Genomic DNA, 24,673 nt, shown 5'->3' with positions numbered 1-24,673 from the left:
ACTACTGTTAGGCTGGTTGGGAGAGAGAGAATTAATATATCCTTGGAGGGTAATGGATGGCGATGCTGTAGCCAATGAAGTGCTAACTGAGGCTCGGCTATTACTGTTACCCTCTTGCCATGATCAGAGCTTTAATAGCTCAATAACACCTTATCCCTACACTGTCCTCTACGGATAACGGGGATGATGAAAAGCATTCTTGCTTCGCCCCTTTAAGCGAGTCCTTATAAGGATAAGGACTTACTACTGTTATGTTATACGTTTTATGCTCATTGGGTTTTTATGGATGGCAATGCTGTGGCCAATGAAGTTTTAACTGAGGCTCGGCTATTGCTAATATGAGTACGCTCTCTTAAGGTTTTTTCCATAAGGGAGCAATTTGAGTCTCCGGGGAAGGTGTTCTCCGGCACGGCCGGGTGAGGGGCTTTGTCGGTGAATGTTTTTCTTCAGAATTTGAGCGGGTATTGCTCGGTGGTAGGTGGAAGGCCATCACTGAGTGGAGCCACCGCTGAGATGGACGGTTTTTCGCCCACGATTGAGTGGCCTAGGGATCGTCCAAATTTTTAGAGGGCTTTGCCTTTATATATGGCTTTTTTCATGATAAAAGTGGTTTTCAATATTGCATTCCTTAGGTGTGTGTGTGTGTGTGTGTGTGTGTGTGTGTGTGTGTGTGTGTGTGTGTGTGTGTGTGTGTGTGTGTGTGTGTGTGTGTGTGTGATTCATTTTAATAATTAAGGTAAAGAGAGTAGTTTCCGGGTTACTCTTCCTTTATGAATATTCCATCTATTAAAGGTTAAAAAACCTATCGTACTATCACAGTAGGTTGACTAAGCATTGGATTTGAGTATTGATATTAATATTTCCAATATGCAAAGAGAAAGTAGTGATGCACACCCCCTATGCTATATTACTAGGAAACACTGTAATAAATATTTTAAAATAATTATTTATAATGTTAAGTCAGTCTAGAAATATAAAATAAAGTATCAAATATAGCAGCTTCCAAATGATTAGGAGCGAAGAATGCAAGAAGTGAAAAGCAAACAATAGGACTACATGGCGAGGCCTGGTGTGGCACATCACCGAGCATCGGAGTAACCATACGGCATCTGTAGATGCCCAGTGAAGATAGTAGTAGTAATGCAAGAAGTTGAAAGTGAATAGGGTCTACATTTCGAATTGGAACATTGCTTGATAAACTGCGAAATTTCAGAATCTGTTAATCAGTTTCAAGTGTAATTCATGTCTGATAATGAGATGAATTTTACCTCAAATGACATCATCATATCGATGTCATTGCATTCATGTTTTGCTCATGTATTTTCATCTACTGCTTCGATTGGGTAATCCCTTCAGTTTTTAATGATATTCTAAACGTTTGTATAAAATTTGAATTTTTAAGACTGTTTTTCTTCTTTTTTTAATTCATGTTTCCTGTATTCCCATCGGCAGATCATAACGACTTGAAAATATAACTGTACGTCTTTCATCTTAATGATGTTTTTAGTATGTAAAAGTGATTTAAATCATTAACTGTCTTCAATACTCTTTTCGCTCGTACTTTTTTTATTTTATATCCCTAAACTTAATTTTCTGAACTCAAGCAATCACAACAACAAAATCAACTTCCTTACTGACTTCAAGGGATGTAACTTCAAAGCGCATCCCTTTTTTCTATTCTACTAACCAAGTTGGAAAAAATGTAAGCAACAATTTCGGCCAAACTTTCCATTTAGCCTGCCAAAATGATTCAATGCTTCATCCTCACGATTCTCCTTAACAAAAGCTTTTCCAAACACGCTATAAATGTCATCTGTCCACTAGGGAACTAAGATTATAACTAGATACACCCTCTTTCCTCATTCTACCTTACGCAATTCACACTTTCTGCCCACGCTCTCGGCGTTGTATTAATTGGCACTACGACATATGATCTCCTTAGTCTATCCTCACCATGTTAAGAATATTGTTTGCATTCTCCAAGTTGGCGAAATAATTTTGGATCGTATGACAATCTTGACCCCACACTCCATGCACTATTGTCCGTTATCTTCAATAAGGAAGATCGAGCTAAAATGCATCCCAACTAGTTTCTAGTACTTTCCATAGATAAATATCTTGGAAAATAACTTTAAAACTTTCTTATTCTTATGAAATAGGTGCCATTCTAACCGCTATAAAAACTAAGAATCAAGATAAATAAAGGTGATTTTTTATTATTATAATAATAATAATACTTTTAACATGGTTATTACACATTCAACTCTCTGGCACTGTTTTGAACTTTGCCATGTTATTCTACTCCCGGCGTTTATGGAAATTGTAATTAGCTAGTTCGATTTCCTTCACCTATCTTCAGCAGTAAGTGGATGTGGATGAGTGAAACTCATCCCACTTAAAAGACCCGCTAGCAGAGGACCTTAAAAATGGATCGCGAATAGTAATCAAGGGTTAACTTTACTATCTTAAAAGTTATATGATAAAGTTTTGAGATGAGTCACATTAGCAATTAGATCTAATTCATAGAAATGGGTCCTACCGATAACTGTGGATAGTATTTGTATAAGGCATGTCTCTCGTTCTCTCTCTCTCTCTCTCTCTCTCTCTCTCTCTCTCTCTCTCTCTCTCTGCTTAGAATTTGGTGCGGCCTGACAAAATTAGGTTACCCTTCGAGAAACGGACGTCCAAAACCTGTGATAAGTGATATCAAGCACGTGATGTCTTTTTTTATTTATCTAAAGTTATGAAAGCAATCTCTTCCCCACACCCTTCAACATCGCGCACTTACAATAAACAACAATCGAGCATTGGCTTTATGATTCATGTTGTTTTAGGAGTTACCCTGGATTAATGTAAGACTTATTTCAGGGACTTCCTGACTGCACTTTCTTCATCATAGGAACACAGAGATTCAGATCTCTCCTTTCATATACTCAAGTTTTAAAAGACAAATTTCGGATAAAGACAAAGATGATGAAAACAAGCAATAATAGAAACATTGAAAACATCACCTGTATAGTTAAGATGGTAAATTAAATATGGAAATAGACAACAGAATCGACAAAGCTGGTATGGTAGGAAGTCAATTGAATAAATTCATATGGAATAAGAGAGAAATTAGTTGCAATACTAAATTAGCTGTATACAAGACAGTGTTCAAACCAGTTTTAACTTATGGATCCGAGAGTTGGGTCAGAAGTAAAACACTTGACCAAAGACTAGACACTGCAGATATGAGAGTCCTGAGAAAGATTAGAGGAGTGAACAGATGGCATCAATGGCAATATCATATTAAAAACAGGATATCAGGAAAGAGCTGTAGCTTCCAGGAATGCGTTAGCAGAGCTAATCTCACGTGGTATGGTCACTTAAACAGAATGGGCGAGGAAAGATTAGCAAAACAAGTGTTCTCAGCCAGGAAAAAGACCCAGAGGAAGACCAAAATATAGGTGGACTGATACAGTAAAAAGTGCCTTAGAAGAGAGAAATATAAGATCTGATAATGTTGGAGCCTTGACAGATAACAGATTGATTTGGAGGGAAATTATAGATAGGAAGTTAGTAGTGATGTAAGTTCTTCATGTCGTACTATCATAAGTACTACATATATCATGTAGTACTATTCTAAGGCATTTGATAGGATACCACACGATAGACTGTTGTGTAAAGTGGAGAATATGGGACTGGAACATAATCTGTTGACTTGGATCGGGGGGGGGATGGTTGACAGATAGATATCAAAAAGTGGTATACAGTGGGTGTGAATCCGCCAGATTTAGGTAACCAGTGCTGTACCTCAGGGTTCAGTCCTTGGCCCATTATTGTTCAATCTATACATTCATGACATCAAGCAAGGTCTATCATCAGATTTGCAATTGTTTGCTGATGATGCGAAGATAGGCAGGGCAATCAGGGATGCTACTGATATTCAGCAATTACAAAATGATTTGAATAGAGTGGATATCTGGGCTAACGAAAATGGCTGGCAGTTTAATGTTAGTACGTGTAAATTTATGCACTTTGGCGTGATTTGAGATCCAGCGGCATATTATATTAGCGGGGTTATGTTACAAGAAACTGAAGCGACAAGGAATCTTAAACAGAATGGGTGTATTGATGGATAAGAATTTAAAGTTCAAAGGTCACATAGCAAAAGTTGCAAATCCAACTCAGAGGATAATTTCTATGTTGAAGCGAATCTTGACATGTAAGGATAAGGAAGTAATTTTGCCTCTTTATAAGGCTTTGATAAGACCACACTTGGATTACTGTGCGCAGATTTGTGTCTCCCGGGTTCCACGGATATAACGAAACTGTGGAAAGGGTGCAAAGAAGATTTACAAAGATTATATCCGGATTATGGGATTTAGATTATGAGGACAGATTGTGAGGTATGTGGATTACAAACTCTGGTTAACAGGAGAAAGAGGGAGTGATATGAGAGGTCTATAAACTTTTGAATGGGTGTTATAGGGTATCATCTGATGAAATTTTTCGTTATATGGAAGGCGGGGAGAGAACACAGGGGCATCCATGGAAGTTAAGGTTGTTCTTAGTGAAGAAAGGGTTAAGAACTAGGTTTTTCTCCCAGGGATCAGTGAGTGAGTGGAGTAATTTGCCCTTACGGGTAGTGAGTGCATCTAGTGTGAATGAATTCAAGGGAAGGTATGATAGCTGAGTTGGGTAATTTACAGCCTCCCTCGATGAGTCCTTGACTCCCCGGAGGTCTTAGATAATAATAATAATAATAATAATAATAAGATTCTATATACCCCTTGAGGGTACACGTCAGGAATTTGATGATGATTAGGATGAAAGTTTTGTAAATATCAGCAAAGCCACTATTTCTCGGGTTCTCGAATTAATTAATATAAATTATTTTAATTTTTAAAAATTAAGGGGAAAGAAAATTCATGTTAATAAAATAACTTATATAATTCATGCATCAGACAGAATTTATTGGTAGATAATTTACGGCATTTTTGTATATTTTTTTTAGAAACAAAAACAGTTTTTGTTTGTTTTGTTTTCATCTCCCACTATCAGTATAGGTTTCTCAAAAGCAACCTCAAATTCACCTTCTGTAATACTTAAAGTGATTTTTAATTGTTGCTAAAATTGCAATGCTTAAAACGTTTATAATTGCATTGATTATAATTGCATAGTCCAGCAATATCCAACCAAAACCTTGTTGCTTTTTACTTAATTTGATGATTCTAAACTGTTGCTATTTAGAATCATTTTAAACTGCTGGGCTTACTTATGTGGAGGTCCAGTTGATGAAGAATAGAAGGACCATCTTGTTTGGCTTTACTACAACTTTTCCATTTACGACATATCAACTGTATATTGCATTTGGGTACTTAGATATAGTTCTTATTCTTGAAGTAAAACCCGAGAGGATTAGTCTTGCTTATATAACGTATACGTTGCTTATATAACGAGAAACTTCAATCATACTGTGTTGATATAAGTTTGTGTGTGTGTGTGTGTGTGTGGAGAGAAAGAGGCCAAGACCAAAGAGCTTTATGAGAATACAATCTTCGGCATCGGAGTTACCTTTGTATTGCACTGCATGTAAGATAATAAGTCGACTTTACAACGTAAATGAAAGCCTTCTAGGCTCTTTCTTCATTTAAAAAAAGTAAAAAAAAAAGTAAATACGTTTTCCATTTTCTTGTGTGTGTGCTGATATTCAACATACGTAATACAAATCGAAATATTTGTCACGCAGAATCAGAAAGTCCAATGATAGCGAAACGTCTTAAAGTCAACGAAATACAATTAGCAAATGCACGCGAATGCAGGGTTTAATGTCATTTCCGTCTGTTTTCTCCGCCCCCTTCGTTTCGAACTGCCCACGTTCACCTCAGTTTCCCTTGTTCGTCTTGAAGTGTGGGTGTTTAATACGTTAGAGAGAAATACATTTTGTAGAAAAGAAACAAAAAATATTTCTGTACAAAATATATTCGTTGTAAGGTATCCTGCCCTTTTATTTACATCGAGATAAGTTCAAAGAGAGAAAAAAAAACTTTTTTTGTTATATTCCCGTTCTCCTAATTTAAAGTAATAAAGCGATTTCGTTGTTTTTAAATTCAATTATTTAAGTAATATAACTAAACAGCGGGGTGGTTCATTATAGATGAAATGATGATGCAATTAAAAATTACACATTCAATATTGCACTTTTTTTGCAATTAAATAAATAGATGAAATTGCAACATATTTCAGTTATCCGGATTTTCCCTTACATTTGGCGAATTTCCTTTATGGAAAGGCAAAAACATTTAAGGATAACTTCTTAGAAAGATCTGTGACATTCAAACTTCTCGACTCGCAAGTTCATGACCATTTTTTTCACCTTCATCACATAAATCCCTTAAGGAAACAATTGCTTTAGTCGTAACTACAAACAAACCGACCCTTAAGGAAATACTAATAAAAATATTTAAAGGGCACACATACGAAAGCGCCTAAATAGTACTAATACCTTAACCTATCGTTTGTGTAAGCAACTTAAGTAGACTTGAACTCAGTTTTAATATATATGATTAGTATTTCGTTCTCTTCCTATATGATGTCATCAGCATACTGTATTAAAATCGATGCCTTTTCTTTCTGTAGTTATATTATTGTACGTTTACGCCTATCAAATTTAAGCTCCATCTCTTAAAATAATTCATACCCAGATTCTAATGACAGTCACTTTCCATGTCGCTGATATTTTTATAACAGCTTAATATTAACCATCGGAATAAGTTTTACTTATTAAATAGTTTGTTGTATATAAAACCCAGTGTTTACATAATACTCGAACGTTAATTTTATCCAAATGTTTATAAAGACACAACTGATTTTTGTTGTTTCATTTATTCCTTTGTTTTAAGAAATAGTGTAATGTTTTTTCCCGTTATTTTGTTATTTGGGATAGGATGTGAACACATTTCTTGATAAACACAATAACCAAGTGTATTTTATACCATTTAACAACATACTAAAATAGGGAATAATGCAAAGCAGAGAGAGATTTCTAGCCACATGCGAACGTTCAGTATCACATTATGCAAATCCTTTAAGCGAATTCTTGGACGAGTTAAAACTCGTTTATCAAGAAGGCGATCCAATTTGTTTTGCCTCCCCCCCATGGATTATTGCACGAAGTTGTTAGCCTGAATTCGAGCGTTACCCTTAACGATCTCAATATAGATTGTATGGGATGCTGCAAATTGTTCATGTTTTTTTATTTGTTTTTACTTCTCTAAGCCATGATGGTGCAGCATGACAACCATCGTATAGCTTTGAATGAGTATTCCAGCAACTGTTCTCATCCACTGATTTTTATGTGGATTAGCTTTATGTATATGAAAAGTATTAAATAAAATCTTGGTACGGGCAATTCCTCAACCCTATTAAATTTTTATAAGGATAGGTAACTCCTCCTTTGTCTTCCCCTTATAGGAAGTAAGAAGTTCTGTAATTTTTTGCATCTTCTAAATTCTCCATCCTTCTTACCTCTTTAAACCCGTCTTATAGCTTTTCAAAATCATTTAACTATCTTGGTGTGTCCTTTAATTAATAACATTTTAGTTAGTAATTTGTGCAAACTTTTATCTGTTTTGAGAACGCTCTTGATTCCACTGCTTAAGACTTGAATGACAATTCTAGCCACGTAAATATTTTCATTGTTTATTAGTCTTAGTAGAAAAATTAACCCAGTTAAAAACTATAAATTGAGATGTACTGGTAATTCGTTTATATATAAGGATTAATATGAAATTAGTATATCATGTTATCTCAAATTTTAAGTTAATGGAGGATTTTCTCCATCTGTAACCGATCATTCATATTTCCAATCATATTTTGAGACTTGCGTGATTATATGGGAGGGAAGCAAAAAACAAAAAAAATTATCCTCCGATTCAGGCCAACAGAATAGTGGTTAATTTCCATTCGAGTGGATATCCTTTCATTATAATAATCTTTAGAGATCGGAAGTCCCATCAATTATTCGCTTATCGTTAACACAGATTTCTTAGCATGCTTAGGTCCACATAAATCTTCTTGGTTGTACCACCCATCTCCGGACAGTGCATGGACATTCCCTGGGGCACTTTGGCATTAAACATAAATTCTAACTTTCTCAAACCAGAATGCGGAAGTTCGTATCGTCCTTTTTAACGAAGAAAAAAAAATACTGATCAATTAGTTTAACAAATTGATTAATTACTTGTAAAAAATATATCTTTTCAAAAGTGAGTTTAGCAACAATTAGATTTTCAATCTAATTGTTGCTAAACTTGGATCTTTTCAAAAGATCCAAGTTTAGCAACAGTTAGATTGTCAGCAGATTTTAAAATAAAGTGATTGTGGGTAGTTGCTTTAAAAAGGCCTGAAGCATCTTTATGAGGACATCTATTTCAGATATTTGTGTTATCTTACATGAATCGTATCCATATTTCCAGTATCGAATTATATTTCGTTGATTGATACATAAAGTCATTTAATTAATAGCTCATTTTAATGTAGACAAGGAAAGTTGTGTCTAGTCTTGGGAGAAAAGGAACTACCTTGTTAGAATGACTCGAATTGAAAGCCACTCAAGCAAGCAAGGAATTTTTCCACTCCTTTTTAAGCATGCTTAAATTGGTCTCTCAGATTTAAGGAGTAAACAAACTCCAAATGTTTTTCTACAGAGAAACAGCGCAAGTTGGCTGGTCAGTAAATCAAATCCAAAACTGTAGTTCATCTCCGAATATTTTTTCAACATTTGCGTTTCTACAGTGTTATTGATGTGAGATGATCTATCTACGTGGGATTGCCAGTCTAAAATGTATACGTAGCCGTAATTTTTATATTTTTATTTAGTAAGCCTTGATTATATTTTGGACAGCAAGATATATTTAACACTATTTCGTGTTTCTTTGGGAAATCTGAACTAGAATAGTCTATATAGTCTAATAGGAAGTCTTAAACACAATCTCAAAACTGATCATGTTAGAATATCAAAGATCTCCTGAATAGTTAGCATTAAAATCTAGTTAACCCCATTCCACACAATTCATATTCTGTGTTGCTCTAATCTCACTTCTCATCTATATTCTGTGTGCATTCCTTCTTCCTTTTCATCGTGATGCAATCAATGACCTATAGGTGGCGCACGTACTTATCACTATTCCGTGCACTTCATCACAATGGCAGTATCATTTCTCATTCTGACAGTGAAAAAAAAAAAGATCATGATTACTCCAATGGTTTTGATCCCGGTTGTTGCTCATAGCAACTACCATGGCTGAACTTTAGAAAGGATACCCATCATGCATTTGTTCTGTTTTTAATCTTCTGTTCGGTGTTCTTCTCTTCACCACAATGAGATCTTCCAGTTCATTGTTGCGTCATCATATAAGCATCCGGAACGAGTATACTCGTTTTAATTGTTGGATGCTCTTCAGCTCTTTTCCAAACAAATAAACATAATTCACTTACAAGACACACAGAAATAGTATTTAATCAGGTTTAAAAACACAGGGTTTTACTTAAGTTCATTAAGAATTAAATGCCTAAATTCGGTTATTGGAGTGTGCTCATCTTCCACATAATTTCTTTCCTTCTTTTAATGAGTCCACGGTCATCTAAGTTTCTTGTAAGAATGCTGCATTTTACAGAAACTTACAAACATAAAACACGATACTAAGTAACTGGGGAATTATCAGTGATCGAATTGTAACTGGATTTTCAGCAAAATAAATTCCCTGGTGGAGAGAATAACGTTCAACGAAAGAACACAACCATTCCAGAGACCTCATATCCAAACCTCGTAAAAAGTTAACAACCTTTCTGTAATCTACAGCTGAATAAGCATTATTTTTAAAACTTCAAATAAAATAGCAATAAAGTTGTTTTTATTAGGGATTTTTTTAACTTTCGGTATTCTCTTAGGAGGTACAGTGATGGTCGTAAGACATATTGACTTGTATTCGATAAATTCAATAAATAAGATCAGAGCAGGTTCACAGGTATTCGATTTATGTTTGAAATATATAATCGGATAACTCGTATTTATCCAATACACTACAATATAATTGGCATTTCTATGCTAATATTTTCAAGTTATTTTTCTCGCCATTTCTAAAAAGCTCACACATGAAGTCATAGTTGACTCACAGCTGGAGAAGGGTGGAGATGTCGCATACCTCAAACACACAATCTAATGATGCTTTTACTGGGAATATTGATCGCACGTGCTTCGAAATCAAAAGACGGTCATTCGGTTAGTTTTATATCGACTTAAGAATGTGTGTGTGCTACGAAGGACGTATGACTGAGATAAATAGAACCTCGACTCAGAGAGAGAGAGAGAGAGAGAGAGAGAGAGAGAGAGCATTTAATTCTAGTTATATTGGTTGCCATATTCTTTCAATTTCTTCTGATGCACACGTAATTGGATGTTGGGAGGAATCTAGACGCCCTTCCTATTTCAAAATTAAACTATTTTCTTGCGACGAAGATAAATGGTAGATCGGATTTAATAGAATTGTTCCTATCTTTCTCTCTATTTCTTTTCCCGTCCATTTTTTTATTTATTTTTTCTGTCTGTGCCTCTTTTGTTTTAATTCTCCTGTTTCTTTAACCTAATTGTTATATTTTATACTCCTCTCTTTTCAAACGATACCTGTTCAAACAATTAAAACCCAACTGTATTTAAACACGATAGTTTTCATATTAATAGACTCATTAAAGAAGGCTGATTGGTCCAATTATGTATTGCAAGAATGTCATCTTTCATTGTTGGCTTTTATGACTTTTAGCAAAATGCGTTTGGCAGTTACTTATATTGTTCAGAATCAATTAGCCATTAGTAAGTGGGATGTGCAGATTGAGAGCACTTTGCTATTCTCCCGAGTTTTCGACGTGGCTTTTTTTTTTTGCTTCTAGCAGGAAATTGTAAGGAATCGGTATGGTTCTTTAATGCAACATACAGGAAAAGATTAGGAAGGATGGATACACTTTTAGTTCACAGATTCGCGTGAACCAATAAAGGTTGCGATTGTTCGCTTTCAGAAGATGTACAGCGCTTGACGAAGATACAAAAGACTAAGAAAGAGGGATGCGTAAGTATTCTCATATCACAAAAAGGAGACAGAGATTTTAGTAAAAGCTATAGTAATCCATAAATAGATCTATTGTGATGTTCCTTTAGATTACGATAAAAATTTCTAGAGCTCTGTTAGTTTTCCGTTCGTATAATTTAGGTGGTAGATGATTTTTATATCCTGGTGTGATACCCTCCACCACTCTGCTTGCTGGAGGCATGAAGTGGCTAAAAGTCCCCGTTGACTATATTCAAATTCTATTAAAATATATTAGTTGTGAATCCATTGTGCGAAACCGAATAAAATTAATAAAAATTCAACTGTAACGACTGAAGTTAGATTAGCTAAACCAAAACTTCACAGTACAGCTGTACTTAGAGGGCGGCTGTACGCAGGACTTCAAGACGCAGTCGTCGTATTACTGGCGATCAATTGGTGGTGCTTTAGTTTGGTATCTGCAGTAAAATAAGCCAATTTATATAAACATTACACTGGCGAGAGTTTTTATACAAACATAATTGCATAAATAGACAAACGTGTGCTGTAATTTGGACAAAAATGTAATTTACTGTACATTTGGCGGCACATTTCTGGCTCTATTGCAACACACTGCTCGAAAAATAACAAAGTAATAAGGTAACTGTAGTTTGTTGTGTTGGAATATGACAGTAATAATTCCACTCGGTCTAAGTAGATTTAACAAAATGTGACATTTCATATATATAATCAAATCAGTTTACTTTTGGTTTCAAAGCGCCTTTTGTGGTAGCAAAATTATGTTTACAATATGCCAACAATGAACTATACGTTGAACTGTGGAGATAACAAACGATTGTTATGTAATAATGCCGTTTTGAGGATATTTTTATGATTGTTTGCGATACTTTTTTCATACTTGTTGATTTATGTATTTGATACGTTTTATTTTCATTTGTAACATATAACTTTAATTGTGAATCATCTTACCATGAAAAATGATTCGATTAAAACCAAAATTAAAATATTTGAACACCTTTTTGTAAGCATTGTATTATAATACCAATTTTCAATCTAATCTATCTAGCCAAAGCGGAGAAAGAGCAATATTTGTGAATGAATCAACTGATGAGCCACTGAAAAACGAATCAGATAGGTGATTATACGTTTACTAAAATACACCTAATAAAGAGTTGGACTCAGTTAAAGTTTTTCATCTGAAGGATGGTGAAGTAGATCTCATATGAAGGCGAAAGTTTTTCTTTCAAAAACCAGTTCTTCATCCCACAAACCGGCCAGAAACACGTAGCTTACAAACATGGCCTTCGTTGCTTAGGCTGTAACTCAAAACAATAAAAATCAACAATAAAAAAACACTTCAACTGCAATAATGATAAATATACAGTGGACTGTTTAAGCAACTTTTGATTGATAATTTCTTTAAATATTTCTGACGCTTCCAATCTCCAAGCACTTTTGGACTGAATAAACATCAATAATTTAGAAGTGGAATTAACTGATGCTTTAGAACACGTGCATACTGGAACATCATATTGATTGATTTTAAACTCCGCAGTGAAAAAAATATTATGATAGCGTGCCTCGATGTATAATTAGAGAAAATCAATCTTGTCACGTCATTCTTGCTGACCGGAATGCTTTCAAAATCGTCTTTGTACAGAAAATAACTTTGTTGACAATATTTAAATGAGGTCTGCCTTTCAACAGTTCGCACAAAGATATCACCTGTGGATAAGGCAGGAAAGACCAAGAATACAGCACACATTTCTAAGAGCTTGAGTTTTGAAAAGTTGAATATATTTATTTTTTATTTTTTTATTTTTTTTTCAAATCGGAAATGTAAAATTAAACATCTGTTTTAAATTCACAACTTTGGTTCTGAAAGTTATGAAATGGTTAAAAAAAAACTAACATATTACTGTGGTGTGTGGATTGAAGTTTGGGAAGATTGGAAGAACGTGACGATGTTTCTTTGAATAACAGTAAGGTGAAGTCCGTGTAGAATACTGAGTAACAGATTTAGGATTTGCATAAATTGAGCAGTGGTTCTCAAAGAAGGAAATCTTAGTGGAAGAGAAAGTCGACTATTTCGGTACTTGTAAAGTGTTTCTGGAAGAGCTATTTAAGCTAAAAAAAGATAAATAAAACATAATAAATGTAATGATCTAAATCTAAAACTTGAGTTTGCTCCGATAGAGGAAAAATATCCGTTTCTCATCGCCAAAGATTCCGTGAGTGAGTATAATATCAGTTGAAAATATATTTAAATCGAACCTATAAGTTACTTTTTCTGCAGACTTGGTATCTTCAAAGTTACCATGGAGTGATGATACTCTTGGATTCATGCAAGAAGACTGACGAAAGATCTTTTCGCAAGAAAGAAACATTACCGCGTCTTGATTGCAATTATGCTGATAAGGAAGTCATCAACATTTAAGGCAAGGCTAATTAATGTTGTTGAAGAACAGAGACGCAAAGAGCTGCTAAGATTGATAACTTCTTACCAAAGATAGAAGAAAGAATGAGTGTTTGATAAAACGAGTCCTATAAAGATCTGATTCAGATGTGCTGCTAGCATGAAGAGCTTGATGTTCGCAGGGTTTGAGTTTCTTTAAACTCAATTGCCAAATTACAATCATTTAGAATTGAAAGAAATGGGGGGGAGCTGGATTAATGTACAATTAGGTGAAAGAAAAGGGCACGTTTTCTCTCTCTTTTCTTATTCATCAACCATAGGATCATATTGTGAAAGAAACTGGCATTCAACCTCTTATATAAAAACTGGGGACGTTAATCTCAGCTCTTTACTTCATGCAGATGATGTACAAATATTTAAAATTATTTAATTAAATTGAATCGCTGCCGTAATAAATTTAGCGTACAAATTACGAAAAAAAAGGCAAAAGCTGTGAAAATAGTAACATAGAAAACTTCGATTCATTCTCAGTGGAAAATGTATGAAACAACTAAAAACATTTCAGCTATTTATGTGCAAAGTCTGGTGTGACTGGAGCTATTTGTATACATTTATACAGAATAAAAGAGAAATTAGCAAATAAAAAAACTTTGAACTGGAAGTATAAAGACAATATTCAAACCAACTTTAATCCAGTCTGAAGGTTGGGTTATAATTAAAACTGTTGATCAAATACTATTATTTCGCATATACTTTTGGTAATTATGAGAAGAATGAAGTGAGTGAATAGGCATCATAATGATATTAAAAATATAGGAGAAAATGAACTTGGCCGACAGAAAAAAAGAGAAGAAGTAGATCTAGATAGCTCGATGCAAACAGTAGTGCTTAAAGACTTACATAAAATTTGATAATATTTGGAGACAAATAACACATGAATTTAGAAAACGTTGTTGATAGAAAGATAACAACTGAGTAATACGATCATAGTTTCCTAAGAATTTATGGTGTTGATTGAGGATGAAATAACTAAATGTTTACAACGAGAGAATTAAAACATTATGTGAATCGTACTGTTACAGGGTGCATTGGAAAGGATGTTCCGTAGAAGAAGAAACTGCAATTTTTGTGGTATCAATTAAGTAATGTCAATTTTCGTATACATTTCGCTTATGTCTGTTGGTGTGAAACGATGTATGGGGGGGGGGAGACAATGAAAGTAGCCAAAATATCTGGGAAGATTAGGGAATCAAGGCTGACATGGTTTGGCTATGTGTTGCGGCGAGACAAAAGCTAAGTGGAAGGAGAGTGCTGAAGATGAATCCTTCGTGAAAAAGAAGTAAGGGGAGACTTAAACAACAACAACTGGACAGCTTCAGAAGGGACCTCGGACTGGAGAAGAACATGGCCGTAGACGGAACTGAATGAAAGAGGTCTACCATTGCAGCGACCCCATTTGAGAGTGTGGGAACGAAGCTGAGGAAGAAGAGGCCTGTTGGTGAGAAAGAGGTGACAATACGCTGGGGGAGCAATTAAGAATTATCATTTTAGTAGGTAAAATAAATATTTGGATGGAATGGTTAACCATTGTAAATACTTCTATCTCATTTCCAGTTATTCTTAATAAGGAAAATAGCATCCAATAATACATTTGAAGACGAATCCTTGGTTTCGCTTTTAATAAAGTAAAAATAAAACAAGAAATAATAGGAACGTCTTGGTATCTATGTGAACTACTCATAGTAATCAAGTCGCATTTATTTTGCGAAAAATGCTAGAGTAGTAACAAGCAAGAAAAGTATACTCTATAAAGGGAATATGTAGCGAGTCTGTGGAATTTTATCTTATGCATGCAAGGCCCATGTATTTATACGACTTTTTTTTCTTCCTTTATTATTATTAAATGACACTGCCGTTTTCTGTTTAAAACAAAACAAAGTTGTCTCGGAAAATTTTTTTAATGACTTTAAATATAAAATTTCCGTAAAATACGTCAAGCCTGGTTAAAGTAGATAAATGGTTTCGCTGCAAAATTTATTTGAAAAGGGGCATCTTTCAAGATAAGTTTCTAGCTATCAATTTTGAAATTTTATTCCAAAATTAACACTCATCGTACATAGCTAAAGATTATGTGCAGTTAAAAAAACTCAATTTAGGGCTGAACCTTAGTAAAAACGTAATCCTAGATATAAAACTTCATATCTAATTTAGTTATAAGATTAAGTTTATGCATACTGCAATACCACATTTAAATCAGTGAAGGATGCTAATATTCCATTTCATAGATAAACAGATTACCAGTCAAGCAGTTAGTTCCAATAGGATGCAAAATAACTTCATTTTTCAGCTTAAGTGTTGAAGTTAAACTTATATCATTCATCTGTGACTATTAAGAGCAATATTTACAACAAGACTGTTTAATCCGATATTGCTCTAAGACTAAATTAACGTTAGGCCATTATGAAGTCAAAATAATAAAAATAATCGGCGTCGAGAGTAACCTTCTCCAACTTCACATACTCCGGTGCATTCTACGCTTATAATAACCTATCTTGGTCATAGCACGCTTCCATACGGCTCTTCATGCGAGTTTATGACTCTTAAAGTCTTTTAGTATGTGCAGTCTTTTCTAGGTCACTTGTTCCAGGTTATCATAAAACTAAAAGTAAGTTTTATATTTTACGTAATGTCTGACCTGAAACAGTTGCTAGGCACGCATGAACTGTAAATATAGTTTTCCTGCAAAGCAGTTAGGTTTGCAGAGAAGCTATCTTTACGTGGACTATTTTAGCAATAGTAGTGACTACTGAAAAAATCTCCAAGGAGAATAGAAGTCCAAAATACCTATAAATAATAGTAACAGGACACTGCGAAAATATAAGAAAGTTCAATACAAGAGTATCCAGTAGATATTTTCTTATGAATAAGAAATACACTATTTTCATGTTGTGTTTATCCACCTGTAAAACTATAACTTGGTCCCATATCAATCGCCATTCTATTTTGCAATCAGTAGCCCAATTGTTTGTAGATTCCACACCATTCCAACCAATTTTTTTAACAAATCTTTTTAAACTATAAAAACAGATTAGTTTTGCTTCGTCTTTACAACGTAGAAACAAAGGTATATCTGAGGAGATGAAATGGCTGCGCATTCCTTTAAAATTAAGATTTTTACTATGGGGTTCTACTAAAATAATCCTGTAAAGATATCTTCGTAGTGCATTATTCTGTAGTCATTTGGTAAGAAATAATATGAGAAAAGCCTGTACACACATTTTGTAGATTGCCAGTGTAAAATGTGTTTTATACCTATGGGGACGCATAAAAGATTTTCATTAAAAAGATAGGCTCTGAAGTAGACCAGATTTATGTAAAATAAATGCTGGGAACGGAATATGGGAAGATGAAGATTTGCAGTGAGTGAGAGAGAGAGAGAGAGAGAGAGAAAGAAGCCTAAATAGGATTATCTTAAATTTGATTTTAAGGTAAAGAAAAATAAGTTTTTTTTTTGAAGATTCATTAAACTGTATGGTTTCTTTAATGGGAAAAACAATTCTGTGTGCGAAGATCTCATACAGATGGCTTCGTTCGTATACCTTGGATGATAATCAGAGAGATGTTTGTGTGAGAAATTTAGCAATTACCATCGTGAGAACAATAATTTAGCATACGTACGAAGGTAGTTCGACGGTTTTCCTTAACTTTATAGGAATTTGTTTATCCAAGTTATAGTGTGGGTATTAAGAATCGTGATTTATAAATAAAGGAAAATTTCAAATTAAATGTTGAATATTTTTGTATCCATATTAATTACTGGAAAGTAATACTTTATGCTTCGTATCTAAGTATTAATAAGTTCTAGTTTAGGCATTTTTCATCATTCCTACTATTCTACTTTGTCAATCTAAACAGTGCTATCATGGTTGGACGAAGTAAATTAGGAAAAAATAAGTATTCACAATTATAGCAATTTTAGAGTATTGACATAATAGCTCCGAATTAAATTACTCTCTCTCTCTCTCTCTCTCTCTCTCTCTCTCTCTCTCTCTCTCTCTCTCTCTCTCAACAAGACGGTTTAGTTCTCTGTGGGCATTCTTTCTGCTATGATTTTTTACATTTGCATCTCATAAGATTTGTAGTTGAGGCGACTTGTTTATGATATTTTCAATCCATTTCTTATATCTACGCCATTTTAATTTTCCTTCCAGCAACTCCGGATAGTATTTCGGATTTATATTCTAATAATTGTTTTATTTTCAGTTTTTATTATTATTTCTCTATAATTTAATTTTGATCATAACTTGTGTATTTCCATTCTTATCCAAATGGCTTTATTTAGTACTCCATTTATCTTATCTCAGAAATGTAAAGTTTTTTTTCTATTTCTTCATTATCTAACATTCTAAGTTGTGCAAGATAATTGATAAGATAGACTTTATATTTTATAGTTTTATTTTCAGTCGTTATTTTAAAAGCTTTCTGTTGCCTTCCATTCTTGTCCAATATAATTCGTTATTGGTTTTACGTAATCTAATTTCAGGTTAGTTGCTATGACGACTCCTGTTTTGAAGTGAAAACTACTTATCATTTTTATTAATTGATTGTTGATTTTAATATTAATGTCGAATACATATCTGAATTGTATTTGTCTTATTAAAGCTTATCTTCAAATATTATGAACGTTCTCCATTAAAACTATTAAAAAACTCGAGAGTTTCATTTTGAAAAACTCTCTACATATTCAGGGTATCTTATATTGTTTAGATTATTTTCATTAAATATTGTTTTCTCTGCTTGTGCCTCAAGTAAACTTTTTCCAAAATTTTAAACAAAGAAATGAAAGAAGAAAACTATGAATAAACCTCTACAGATAACTCTCTACATTTATTCTTCGAGTGGTAAAACCTGGGTTCGGATCTCAATCCTACCGATGATGTTTTTTTAATTAGACATGAGTTTGTTCATCCTGCAAAGCAGACAAACCAGCCAAAGGACACAGCCAATTAATAAACATAACACATTGACATTACAGCTGTGATTTCAATCCAAACTATATCGCATTCATCATTTCTTCGTATAGCATCTTTTCTTAATTTTACTGTGTACATTTTTAATAGTTTATTGTGGTGATGAAGTCAAAAGAAGAGTCTTCTGTCCACTTTTTATGGACTGGAGTGATCACTCTGCTTATACAATCACATGCTATGTCATTTTTGTTTGCAAATATTATCACTTGCATACATAATTGATTGTCTGCTCTCCCTCCTTCCCGTTTCCATATTTTGACTAATAATTCATGTATGCCTGGAGCTTTATTTTCCTTCGACTGGCTTATCGCTTTTATGACTTCTGGGAATATTTCCGAGGTTTGTGATGGGTCCTGTTTTCGATGGTTCAAGTAAATATTCGAAAGAATACACTCATTAGAAGCCACTGCTTGTAAATGCTGTTTTATCTTAAAAAAAAACATTGTTATTTAAACATAATAAAAAAACATTTTATTGTTAATTTCTCATTTGAATTGAACAATTACAATATAATGTAGTTAACTGTAACAATTAGATTACAGTTGTTCATTTCAAACAATTAAACTTTTGTATAACAATTGCTCCATTGTGACGTAATCGTTTGTGATTGCTGTTGAGAGAATAAGGCTACTAAACCAATAGCTTTAAAACTGTTTTTAAAATGATGTTTTGAAGTCATTCAGAAATGGCTCCCGGAAATGTTTTCTTGAAAACATTTCTGCTAAGGAATAGACAGAATGTTGTTTGTGTGTGTTAGCAGTCTAGAACAGACAAAGGAGATACTTCACGCGTCAAGTCTTCTGTAATGTGTAATTCCTTCACTTGGGTTATGATCACGTTCGTGTCTTTGGTCACTTCTTTGACAGACACTCATCTGGTTTCCCCTTGAATTGAATTCCTACGCACGTTTAGCGGTAACTTCGGTGTGTGTGCACTTAAACTTTAAAGTAGCTTTTCAAGTTGAAGTATGAAAGATACAGACGATCATCAGTGTTACCACATGAAGAAAAGATGAGTCGCCATATAGAAAAACCTTAATTTTGTGATCATCAATGATAGCATGTATACACTCACAGAAACCGACTAAAAACATTTTAGAGTGAATTGCATAAAGTTTTTTTTTTCATTGGTTACAAAGTAAATTATACTTGACAAGAAATTATATTCTTGTTTAATAACCGAATGCAAGGGGAAAAAAGTTTGCGATCACAGCTTAAATAAATTACCAGAGAATACACTTTATTGTCAAGTATAATTTTCTTTGTAATTTAGTAAATACGTTTTCTGTATCTTTCTTGATTTCGGATATTTAAATAATTCGATTATCCATCTTTTGCTTATTTGGACATGAAAAATATATGAGATATTGAATATTTCTATCTTTCGAGATTTGTTTCTTCCTTGGGTTTACCTCCAAGGATGGGTTTGGCTCCCACTGATGGTGATTTGTCCTCCAGGGAGTAGAGAAGTTTTGCTCGGTGGGTAGTAGTTTTGCATGTCACTAGGTGGAGCCACTGCTGAGTTGAGTGATAATCCTTTAATATCACTCATTGAGATTTAGAGTGATCTTGTAGATAACTCACTTTTTCGAGAGGTATCCACGCACTTTAACATGCTTCCAGGGGAGTAGAGTAAGTTGTTGTTTGTCAACGAATGGAACTTCCGATGAGTTCCTCACTTGGAGTAATTTGGATAATGAGCTTAGTAGATCGCTGAGTGGGATCTTGTAGGTCGCTCCTCCCGAACTTAAAAAGCCCTTCCTGGGAATAGAACGGTTCTGTCTGTGGTGGTAGGATTCTGCTCTATCACTGAGTGCAGCCGCCGATTACTATTGCTATCCTGGATTGATGAGGTCAGAATTGATCAGTACTCCCCCCCCACACACACACATACACACACACTAACAGTACCTTCGATAACGGTCAAAACTGGTCTCGGTAATGACTCTTTCCATAATCCATAGCAATATGCACTTCCGAAAGGAAGTATGCTTTACATTACGGGTTACTAAATCAATTGATGTGAAGTCAACAGCTATTATACACAAGTAGCCTAGTTGTGAAGATACATCAAGCACAAAGTTTGCTTACACTTTGATAAAGGATTAAAGAAGAATATAATTTCTTGGCAAATATAATTTATTTTAGAGTAAAAGTCCGTTTTAAAATTAAAATTCCCCATTGGTTACACCATTTTGGGCAACTGAAGATCATTCATCCATCCATCTTCAAGGCCCACCTTTCCCAATTGGGTTGTGGGGGGAAGCAGCTGTAAGAGGATCTTCCAATGGTCACGATCCTCCGCTACCAAGCTCGGGTGTTCTGGTGGGACTCCCAGACTTGTCCACCCAAGGTTTTGGATATAATCTATCCAGCGGGTCTTTGGCCTTCCACGTGGCCTCTCACCCTCTCGCTTGGCGCGAAGGGGGGTCTGCTGGGGAAGCCACTCTTGTGGCATTCTGACCAGGTGCCCGTACCAACGTAACTGTGATCTCTCAACACGGAGAAGCAATGGTTGGGTATTGAGGATTTCCCGAATTGCAGAGCTTCTGACTCTGTCGAGTCTTGTCAGCCCCGCAACCCCTCGAAGGAATCGCATTTCAGCCGCTTGGATTCGTGTCCGCATTCTTTCGGTCATTACCCAACTCTCATGACCATAGGTGAGGATGGGGACATAGACTGTATTGAAGACAGCCAGCTTTGCCTTCTGGCTTAACTCCCGCTTCAATACTACCGAACGGCCAAGCTCCCGCAATATCGAGCTTGCTAAGCCAATTCGAGTATCTAGCTCTATGTCCCACTTTCCATCACTCGTGAATATGGACCCAAGATATTTAAACTTCTCCACCTACCTCAGTAGGACTCTACTCACATGTAGAGTTCATTGGGACGGTCGTCTTGAGACCACAAATGTTCGCTTTTGGCCGATCTTCATTTCGGCTTCTGCACAAACAGCTACAGGTCATCTGCGGAAGAGCTAAGCAGAACTAGGTCATCTGCAAAAAGCAGATGCCCAATGCTACATCTTCCAATTCTGACACACTTGCTGCCTCGGATGTGCCTATCAATCCTATCAATCCAGTCCATAAATATTATGAAGAGGAGGGGTGACAAAACACACCCTTTGCGGAGGCCAACGGAGACTGTGGAAGGTTCAGACTTTGTGCTGTTTACCCTGACACAAAACTCCGGGCATTCATAAAGGGACTTGATGGCAGCTAATAGTTGGCCATCCACTCCATACTCCTGTACTACTTGCCAAAGCTTATCCCGAGGAACCCGGTCATATGCCTTCTCCAAGTCCACAAAACATGTGTAGACATTCTTGGCATATTCCCAAGATTTCTCAAAGACTTTCCTTAAAGTGAAGATTTGGTCAGTTGTGCTTCAACCAGGACGAAAGCCACATTGTTCTTCCTGGAAATTTGACTCAACTATTTCTTTCCAAGCACCTAGCATATACTTTCCCAGGCAGGCTGAGCAGAAAGATGCCAATAGTTGCTGCAATCTCTCTGGTCTACCTTATTGAAGACTGGTATTATTATGCCTGTTCTGCTATTGCTTTTGTACTCGCTCAGATATCCAAGCAGCCTGACACACGCTCGAGTCAGCCAAAGAACACCGTCTCAATTTAAGCCTTTTGGCATTTCGGGCCGAATTTCATCATCACCAGCAGCCTTGTCCGATTTTACCGATTTTATTGCTAAATGGACCTCTTCTGCTGTGAGATCAGTCATCGCCCCGATCTGCACCCCTTGGATGTCCACAACTGCTGGGCCACCAGGGTTAAGAAGGCTCTCAAAGTATTCCCTCCATTTGTGGAGGATAGCCTTCTCGGTTGTTAAAAGTTCACCATCAGAGGCCTTAATTGCCCTTGCTGTGCACGATTTTCTCCCTCGAAGGCGGCGGATGGCCTGCCAGATGCTTGTATTTGCATAGGATGAGTCTAATCTTTCCCCAAAGGATTCCCAAGCTCTGATTTTCTGTCTTTACTGCCTCAGTAGCAGCTTTTCGCGGCTCAGCGTACCGGAAACCATCTCAGGTGACCCGAGATGCGTTTCCAGTACGCTGTACCTGTTAGATACAGTAGGCCTCCTTTTTTTGCCCGGACAGCTTTTTGGACCTCTTGGTTCCACCAAGGTGTCCTTTACTCACTGCCCGTCGCCAGTGAGTAAACTAGCGACGAAAATGAGCAAAATGCGGAGTCGAGCCGCATTTTGCCATAGCATGAGAGTGCAGAGGCAGTGACAGCTGTTCTGAACAGCTCCCACTCCTCCTGAACATCTGCAGTAAGCTTGGGAATCTCTTTGAACCTGGAGGAAATGTCATCTGCAAAATTCCTCCTCACAGCCTCATTTTTCAGTGCCTCCCATTTCACGAGGTATAGCTGCTTAGGCCTACCAGCGTTGATGGTAGCATCTGGTTTCTGAAGCCGTAGGGTGCAGACAACAAGGTGGTGTTCAGTTGAGAGTTCTGCCCCCTCTTCTCACAAACGTCCAACACTGAGGAAAATAGATCTGCTGAGACTATAAAGAAGTCACTCAGAGACCTTTGTAGAAATGTATCCCTGTACCAGGTATACTTATGTACTTCTGGATGCTAGAAGAAGGTATTCATTATGGACAAGCTGTTAGTATAGCAGAAGTCCAAGCCCATTCGCGTTAAGGTCAGGGTCTCCGTTCCTGAAGATCATTTTGCTGCTTAAATCAACATAGGATGATTTATTGACCACGATAAGTCAAGTGAGATTAATAAATGGTCACAGAGCGATGTGTTATTTATTGTATTCCAACTTTAATTGTCAATAAACAAATTAGGCGCATTGAACTCCCACTTCTGCATGAGTAGTCATCATTCAGGTGTATAAAACCGAAAATTCAGTGTATATAAAAACATTAAAAGATGAATCCCCTTTATTTATGAATTTTCTCGTATTTAAGAGTGTATTTCATATTTTTTGATTTATTAATTTTTATGAAACGTTACAGCAAAATGGTATCTTTTCTATATTTTGTTCACTCCATAGCATTTCATTTAAACATACTCAAAAAAGTTTAAACTTTATAAGGTAGCTCCGTTTATCGTGGCATCAGGTTGTTTACAAGGATACTTGGCGAGTGTTGTAGTTATTTTTCCGCTTAAAATGGCAATGAAAAACCTTTTTAGCCGTCTTTTCACCGTTGCTCAAGCATTATGAATGTTTTTATGTTGCATTTTGCTAGTTTCCATAAGCGACCGTTAGAGGCGCTGAAAGTGTATACAAAAAATCTAGAATTGCAGAAGGCCGACTTTGATGCATGTAGTAAGAAGGTATTGAATGGTAGGTTAATAGCAAGGTTATTTAGCACCTCCTTCATAGGGGTGGTGCAGACATTTCACGTCCACGAAAAAAAGGGGACTGTCTTGTGTCTATGCTTAGTTTCATTTGTGTTGATCGTTAGCTTCATAACAGATTAATAAAACCAGACACAAAGAACGAAAACAAAGATGAAGAGAGAGAAAGAGAGATAAGAGCAAAAGAAAAATGTCATATTCTTTACTATCATCGCATTCCCGGGCACACATGTACACAAAACAGAAGCCAATATTGCTGGTCAGATGACAGGCCTAGTTGTACCGCTGTTGCAGCAAACTTGGACCAAAGCCAATAGCACAATGATGGTTGCTTGCCAGGAAAACGCATTTACAGGGGCTAGCTTCTGCAGCGCAATCAATGTTTGCAAAAAGGAGGATTTTACGAGTATGTTGCATACGAAATAGCAAATATTATTCTGTATTTTTTAAAAGAGGTTCATATTCTACATCTTTGCTTGCTAACTATAATAAACGTGACGTATATAATCAACATAGTTTTCAAATTAGATTGTTTTTCCAGAGAGCTTTGATTCATTTTCCCTAGCGATGCATTTTACATTGGACCAGAGATAGAATCCGATTCGATCAACACTGATGACATCTGGTGGCGAAAATTCGCTAAAAACACTACAGAGCTCTTAAGGGATTAATAAGTCGGACTTATACAGCACACAGGATTGGTAGTAGTTTAGATAGTAATAGCACTTAGCGTCGGGTAGAAAATAGTTCTATGGATGAAACGGACGACCTTTTGTGATGCTGATCTCCAGTAAAAATCCTATCGCC

The 24,673-nt window shown here is 35.7% G+C and overlaps 1 pseudogene; it reads left to right on the top strand.

The window, feature by feature from the left end:
- The first annotated feature begins 276 nt into the window (after window positions 1-276).
- Window positions 277-394, top strand: LOC150101623 (U4 spliceosomal RNA; annotated as a pseudogene).
- Window positions 395-24,673: the final 24,279 nt, after the last annotated feature.

This window comes from Typopeltis vanoorti, chromosome 11, assembly GCF_054136105.1.
Source record: "Typopeltis vanoorti isolate ZY-2024b chromosome 11, IOZ_Tvanoo_1.0, whole genome shotgun sequence".
Taxonomy (NCBI): Eukaryota; Metazoa; Arthropoda; class Arachnida; order Uropygi; family Thelyphonidae; genus Typopeltis; species Typopeltis vanoorti.
Note: the sequence above shows the minus strand (reverse complement) of the source record. Positions and strands in the feature narration are given on the sequence as shown.